Source organism: Tursiops truncatus, chromosome 19 (assembly GCF_011762595.2).
Source record: "Tursiops truncatus isolate mTurTru1 chromosome 19, mTurTru1.mat.Y, whole genome shotgun sequence".
Lineage (NCBI taxonomy): Eukaryota > Metazoa > Chordata > Mammalia > Artiodactyla > Delphinidae > Tursiops > Tursiops truncatus.
Window position 1 is genome coordinate 52655540 of NC_047052.1, and position 7755 is coordinate 52663294.

Consider the following 7755-nt stretch of genomic DNA (forward strand, 5'->3'; position numbering starts at 1 on the left):
CGTACGGGGCTGGCACATGGCTCCCTCAGCGTCCAACTCCCGCTTTGGGGAAGGTGCGGTTTCAACAGCACCCGCACAATGCTGAGTAGCGTCACAGGATTTTGGTGACTTACAGATCCTAGACGCAAGAGGGCGCGGTTGAGCCGGGGAAGGGCAGTCCTCCATCCCGGGGCACTGGCAAGCCCGAGATCGCAGGGTAGCAGCACCTATTACTTGTAAGGTGGTTGGGGCCAGGTCACTAACTGTTCACAGGCTTAACTCTAAGTGGTTATTTTTTTTTATTTTTATAAATTTATTTATTTATTATATTTGGCTGCGTTGGGTCTTCGTTGCTGCGCGCAGGCTTTCTCTAGTTGCGGTGAGCGGGGGCTACTCTTTATTGCGGTGCGCGGGCTTCTCATTGCGGTGGCTTCTCTTGTTGCGGAGCATGGACTCTAGGCATGCGGGCTTCAGTAGTTGCAGCACGCGGGCTCAGTAGTTGTGGCTCGAGGGCTCTAGAGCTCAGGCTCAGTAGTTGTGGCGCACGGGCTTAGTTGCTCCGAGGCATGTGGGATCTTCCCGGACCAGAGCTCGAACCCGTGTCCCCTGCATTGGCAGGTAGACTCTTAACCACTGTGCCACCAGGGAAGCCCCCAAGTGGTTATATTAAAAGGTGTCTTGGGAAAAACAAAGCGTGAACTTATGGGGAGCATCCTACACTCAAGTCCTTATCTAATGTTCAGACTCCGGGTGTGAGCAGAGTTATCACACTATAAAACACCTAGACACAAGTGGGAAAAACAAAGGCATTTTCCTCAAAAGTTGTTTTTCTCATTGTAAGAACACACGTGGCAACATCCTTGAGTTCCACTTCAAAGACCCCACACTCCATCAGTTAGGGCCTCGTGGAGTCACGGAGACGGAATTCAGGAAAAATGAATTTTTCATTTTCCTCCTGAGTGGGCGGCAGGGTGGGGACAGCAGGGAGCCAGCAGCAGGTCCATGAATAAAGATGAGGTTGGAAAGTGGATCCTCTTCCTAGAAGCGGTTCCAGGGCTAACCTTTTCCTCCAGAGTCAAGAGAGAGACACTAGAGGGCGCTAAGGGGTCAGGCACGGCTCCAACCCCAGGCTGTGTGACATGGGGCCAGGCACAGACTCTCTGCACCAGGGTAAGAATCAAATGCTTGAAATGTAGTCGTGCACGGGGGGGGCCCCACGCAGAGGGCCCCCAGGAGCCTACAGCTCACCCCTTCTGAGCAGACATTTGCTGATGTCCACTGTTTTTCAACAATTCACGGGAAGGACTCACAGAACTCCGCAAAGCTCTCATACTCACGATTTATTGCAGCAAAAGGATAGAGATTAAAACTAGCCATGGGGGCTTCCCTGGTGGCGCGTGGTTCTAAGAATCCGCCTGCCAATACAGGGGACACGGGTTCAAGCCCTGGTCCAGGAAGATCCCACATGCCATGAAGCAACTAAGCCCGCCTGCCCCACATCTACTGAAGCCTGCGCACCTAGAGCCCGTGCTCCGCAGCAAGAGAAGCCACCGCAATGAGAAGCCCTCGCACCACAACGAAGAGTAGCCCCCGCTCGCCACAACCAGAGAAAAGCCTGCGCACAGCAACGAAGACCCAAGGCAGCCAAAAATAAATAAATTTTAAAAATTTACTTTGAAAAAAAGAGCTAGCCATGGGAAGAGCACGCAGGGCAGAGTCCCAGAGAGGCCAGGAGCCTCCAGTGGTCCTGTCCCAGCGGAGCGGGGAGTCTGCGTGATCTCCCAGCAGCAACGTGTGACAAGACACACAGAGTGTTGTCGACAAGGGGTGCTCACCTGAGCCTCAACGTCCAGGGTTTTATTGGAGGCTGGTTATGTAGCTCTTAGTTTCCAGGGCCACCGCCCACCAGGATATCAAGCTGATACCACATGACTCAAGGCATCTCCCATAAATCATACTGTTAGCATAGACTATCTGGTGTGGCCCCAGGTCCCCAGATAAACAAAGACACCCTTATCAGGACATTCCAAGGGCTTAGAGGTTCCCTCCCAGGGGCCAGTCCTCTGTTTAAAATGGGCAGGGTTTGGACAACCCAGGCCTGCTGAATCAACCCTTCACTGCACACCTGTCTGAGGCCAGTTGGAAGTGCAGGAGATGCAGGTGAGTCAGCCTAGATGAGGACAAGAGTATCCTCCTCTGAGAGATGATGGGACTCGGTGGTTTAGGCAGTTTAGTGCCGACCTCTGAGCCTTGGCATTTCCCACTCACAGGGCCCTTCCCTGCCCCTCCTACACCCCTGGGTTGACCTGGGTCCCAGTCTGGACAGGGGGAGGCCCGTCTCACCTCTGCATCCATGCAGTGCTCAGCACGGAGTGTGGCACCCGGGGGGCTCGGGGAAACATTTGCTACATGAGCAACAGAAGGAAGGAATGAGAAACAGTGAGGGAGAGACAGAAAGGTGGAGACAGAGACGGAAAGAGACAGATGGCAACTGAGGTGGAGAATGACAAGGAGGCGGAGACAGGGACATAAACCAGAGAGAAAGAAGGATGAAGGGGAGATGCACAGAGGGAGAGAAAGAGGAGATCACGGGAAGACAGATTTGTATAAACCTCCTCTGTCCCTTCAGGAGGTGATGGCAACAGCCATGATCATGGCACTGGCCAGGACTGAGTGACCCAAGCCCTCAGCCCTTATTCACTTAACCCAGCGGCCCTGCGGTCTGGTCATTGTGACCCTTTCACAGAGGAGGAAACTGAGGCCCAGAGAGGTTCAGAAGCCTCCCTATGGTCACACTGCAAACTTGTGAGATGGGAGCTAGGCCCTCGAGGATGAGGACGCTGAGCTTCAGAAAGGGGAGGCTCCTTCCCAGGGGCTCACAGCCTGAGAGGCAAAGCCAAGTCCATTCGGGTGCACTGCCGTCTCCTGGCTGCTCCTAGGAGCTGGGCCCATTAGGGCCACTTCTCCGCATCTCCGAGACAGGCTGGAGCTTGGTCCTCCTCCCCAGAGACGAACACGTTCTGGTGCCTAGTGTTTCCTCCCAGACAGGTGGGTCTCAACCAGGATCCATGCTGCCCTTCCCAGGGGACCGTCTGGGTTGTCACGACATCTAGTGCGTGGAGTCCTGGGATGCTGCTTAACACCCTTCAACACACGGGGCAGCCCCCACCATAAAGAATCACCCAGCCCCAGATGTCAGCGATGCCAAGACTGAGAAAGCCTGTTCTAGAGGAATAGGATGGACCTACGAGCACATGTGTGTGTTACACATTTGCATGATGTACTTTGCTTCCTTTCACTCACAGAACACCACACCGTCTGTATCATTCGCCTCACTCTTTACCAGCTGCCTATCAATGCATACAATGTATCAAACCAGTCCTTTGTTGAGTATTTAGGTAGTTTGTCCTCTGAGCACTGCAGACAATGCTACATTCAGCCGTTGGGCATGAATGAGAATACACCTGCAGGAGAAAATTCTGGATATGGACTTTCAAGGTTAAGGGTGAGGTACATAGTTTCCAGGGATGATGCCAACGTGACCTTCACAGAAAGGGAACCGATTTCACTCTTGTCGACAACTGCTATCGCCAACCTGGTGTGTTTCTGGGTCCTTTGAACTTTGCCTATCCAGTGTATGAAAAAATAGTATCTGTGGCCATCAGAATCTTTATTTCACTTGTTAGGTATGAAATGAGGCATCTTCCACACTCCTGAACCTTCTAAACATCATCTTCAGGGGGCTTTGGGCCTCGACTGTGAAACCCCAACAGGGTTAGGACAGCAGGGGTCCTGGCCGGAAAGAGACAGCCACCTCCAGCGGGATTCCTAAATAGACTTTGTGATAAAGGTACCATTCACAGAGGTGCGAGCGGGGTTAGGGATACAGGGATGGTAAGGCTCCTAGGAACCAGGAACAAAAGGAAAAGATTCCTTCCAGGTTCTGCTGTGTCCTTGAGGAACTAGGAGAGAAATGGTGTCTCTGAGGCCTTATTGAGAACCGGAGCCGTGGCCAAGGGGCCACCTGACAGGCCCCAACGTAGGGCAGCGGGCAAGGACCAGAGCATTCTCCAGCCACCCTTCAGTGTTCTGCCTGTGCCTCCCTTTGGCCAGACCCCCCTTGAGGTCAAAGGGCAAGTAAGCTTGCAGGGTATGAGAGTTCCAGGTGCTCCACATCCTTGCCAACACTTACTACTATCAATCCTTTTAGCCATTCTAGTGAGTGGTCCTGATTTGATTCCCCTGATGACTAATGGTGTTGGGTATTTTTTTCAGGTGCTTATTAGAAATCCTCTTTCTGTGAAGTATTTGTCCAAGTCTTTTGCCCATTTAAAAATTGAGTGGTCTCTTTTGTTGTTGATTTGTGGGAGCTCTTTACATTGATATAGTCTGGCTATAAGTGCGTTATCAGATACACATATGGCAAATGTCTTCAGCTGTGTCTACAGCTTTGAGGAATTCCTTTACTTTTTTACTTCTCTGCTTTTACTTCTCTATGTCTGTTTCCTCATCTGTGAAACAGAGGTAAAGATAAGACACACCCCCAGGGACATCGTAAGGCTTCAAGGAGAATGTAAAAATGTGCTCAGAAAGGTGCCTGCGTGTAGGAAGCGCTCATATTGTCATCAGGCCTGGGATGGGTCATTCCAGGAAGAGAGAACCCTGTCCTCAACCTAAGCCTCATCATAGTGAAGCCATAAATGACCTTTTGCCAGGACCCCAATGGATTTTGTACAGGGGTGTGTTGGTACAATGGCTCTCAGACAAAAAGTGCTGATTTGTAGTGTTTGCCAGTTGCCACCGTGTAAATACTTCCATCATGTCCAATTTCAGGCTAACCGTGGTTTAACATCCATTTTGAAAATTCCTGAAAACTTAACCATCAGTTCTCACAAATCAGTGTGGCACACCACCAGCTCTTACGCCACCTGGCTGTGTTACCGTAGGTGGGTCCCTTTCCCTCTCTGGATCTTCGTTCTCTCTGAGTACCTACGAGGTGTCAGTCACTGGGCTAAGCTCTGGAGATAAGCCTTGAACAAAAGCAGACGAAAACAAACAAACAAAACACCTGTCCTAGATGCTCGACATTGCTAATCACCAGAGAAATGAACATCAAAACCACACTGAGCTGTCACCTCACGCCTGTCAGGATGGCTATCAGCAAAAAGCACAAATAACAAATGCTGGAGAGGATGTGGAGAAAAGAGAACTCTTCTCCACTGTTGGGGGGAATGTAAATGGGTGCAGCCACTGTGGAAAACAGTATGGAGGTTCCTCAAAAAAATAAAATAGTACAACCGTATGATCCAGCAATTCTACTCCTGGGCATATATGCAAAGAAAATGAAAAACACTAATTTGAAAAGACACATGCACCCCAGTGTTCATAGCAGCATTATTTACAACAGCCAAGACATGGTAGCAACCTAAGTGTCCATCAACAGATAAATGAATAAATATTCATATATGTATATATACGAATACTACTCAGCTGAAAGAAAAAAGAATGAAATTTTGCCTTTTGCAACAACATGGATGAACCCGGAGGGTATTATGCTTAGTAAAATAAGTCAGACAGGCAAATACCGTATGTTATCACTTATATGTGGAATCTAAAACATAAAACAAACGGATGAGTATAACAAAACAGAAACAGACTGACAGATGTAGAGAACAAACTAGTGGTTACCAGTGGGGAGAGGGAAGGGGGGAGGGGCAAGATGGGGTGGAGGATTAAGAGGTACAAACTACTACGTATAAAAGAAATAAACTGGGGCTTCCCTTGTGGCACAGTGGTTGAGAGTCTGCCTGCCGATGCAGCGGACGCGGGTTCGTGCCCCGGTCCGGGAAGATCCCACATGCCGCGGAGCGGCTGGGCCCGTGAGCCATGGCCGCTGAGCTTGCGCGTCCGGAGGCTGTGCTCTGCAACGGGAGAGGCCACGGCAGTGAGAGGCCCGAGTACCACAAAAAAAAAAAAAGAAAGAAAGAAACTATAGGATTATATTGTATAGCACAGGGAATATAACCAATATTTTATAACTTTAAATGGAGTATAATCTATAAAAATTTTGAATCACTATATTGTACACCTGAAACTAATATAATATTGCAAATCAACTATACCTCAATTAAACAAACAATCAAAAGCACAAAACCCTGCCTTAGCAAAGCTTACATTCTGGAAGCGGGAGATGGAGGGGAAGGGAAGTGACTGGAAACAAACAAGTGAACACGTGAAATAAGGGAACGGTAAAGGCTATGGAGAAAACAAAACCGATGTCACAGAGAGCTGTTGCATTGCGAGTGGGGGTTACTTTGGATAGCATGATCAACAAAGGCTTATTTTTTAAGATTTATTTTTTTTATTCAATTTCTTTATTTATTTTTGGCTGTGTCAGGTCTTAGTTGCGGCACGCCGTCTCTTCACTGTCATGCGTGGGCTTCTCTCTGGTTGTGGTGGTGGATTTTCTCTTCTCTAGTTGTGGCGCGTGGGCTCCAGGGCATGTGTGCAAGGCAGTTGTGGCTCAAAGGCTCTCTAGTTGAGGTGCGCGAGCTCAGTAGCTGTGGCATGCGGGCTTGTCCCGAGGCATGTGGGATCTTAGTTCCCTGACCAGGGATCGAACCCACGTCCCCTGCATTGTAAGGCAGATTCTTTACCACTGGACCACCAGGGAAGTCCCAACAAAGGCTTCTGAAAGGTGAGACCTGAATGATAAGAGTCTTGTGCCAATCTGGTGAGAAGAGCATTCCGGCAGAGGTAACAACAAGTGCAAAGGCCCTGAGGTTGGAACAAGTTGGGCTTGTTCAAGGAGCCGAATGAAGGCCACAGCAGCTGGAGTTGAGTGAGTGAGGCAGTGCAGTAGCATCAGCTGGTCTATGAGTTCAGTGCTTGTGGATCTGAAGGTGGAGGCCTAGAGACCAGGGCATTGGCTGCTGCCTTCAGAGCAGTCATCCAGGGGAGACGTGACAGCTCAGGGAAGGGTGGAGTGGGAAGAAGAGGACAGAGTAGAGATCTGTTTTGAAGGTGGAGGCCGAGCTAGCTTCTCTTGCAGACAGATTGGATTTGGGGGTTGGGGGGAGGAATAGAGGATGGCTGTGCTTTTGCAGGTAAACAGCCCCTAGGGGGTGACTTCAGAACCTTCTGCCTCCAAGTGCCCCAGACATGGAGTAGGCTCAGGGATTGTTCTCTTGCCTCAGAGGCTAGATGGGGGCACAGGGGACAGGGATGCCTCACCTGGTGGGCCAGGAGGGAGGACTATACCCGGTAAATGGATGTATAGTGGGACCAGGAGGAAGAGCTAACTTCAGGTTGTTAGGGCACTGGGCTGAGTTAGCACCCTCCCCAGAATCTCCGTTATTCTTCTCAATGACCTTGAGAAATAGAGATGATTCCATCTTGCAGGGAAGACACTGAGATTCTGGGGAAAGAAGTGACTTGTCCAAGGTCTCGCCCGCAGCCAAGTGACTGAAAGAATGAGCAGTGGGGATTCTCCATACCTGAACCCTGGATTACCATCTCCCAAGGTCAGGTCCCCCCCTCCCCCCCGTCTCTCCCCATTCCCCTATTATCCTGGGGACGAGGGTTGGGATGGACGGAAGAAGGAAATTTCACCCCAAAGTCAGTGTTATTCATGGAAGTAGATGGAGAAGCGGAACTATGTCCCACAGGAAGAGGGGGCTGGGAGTTCTGATTCCTGGGTCTGGGGGAGGTGGGGACTTGGGGAGCAGACTCCTGGGCCTGAGGGGGCTGGGGGCCGGACTCCTGGGGTTGGGGGGC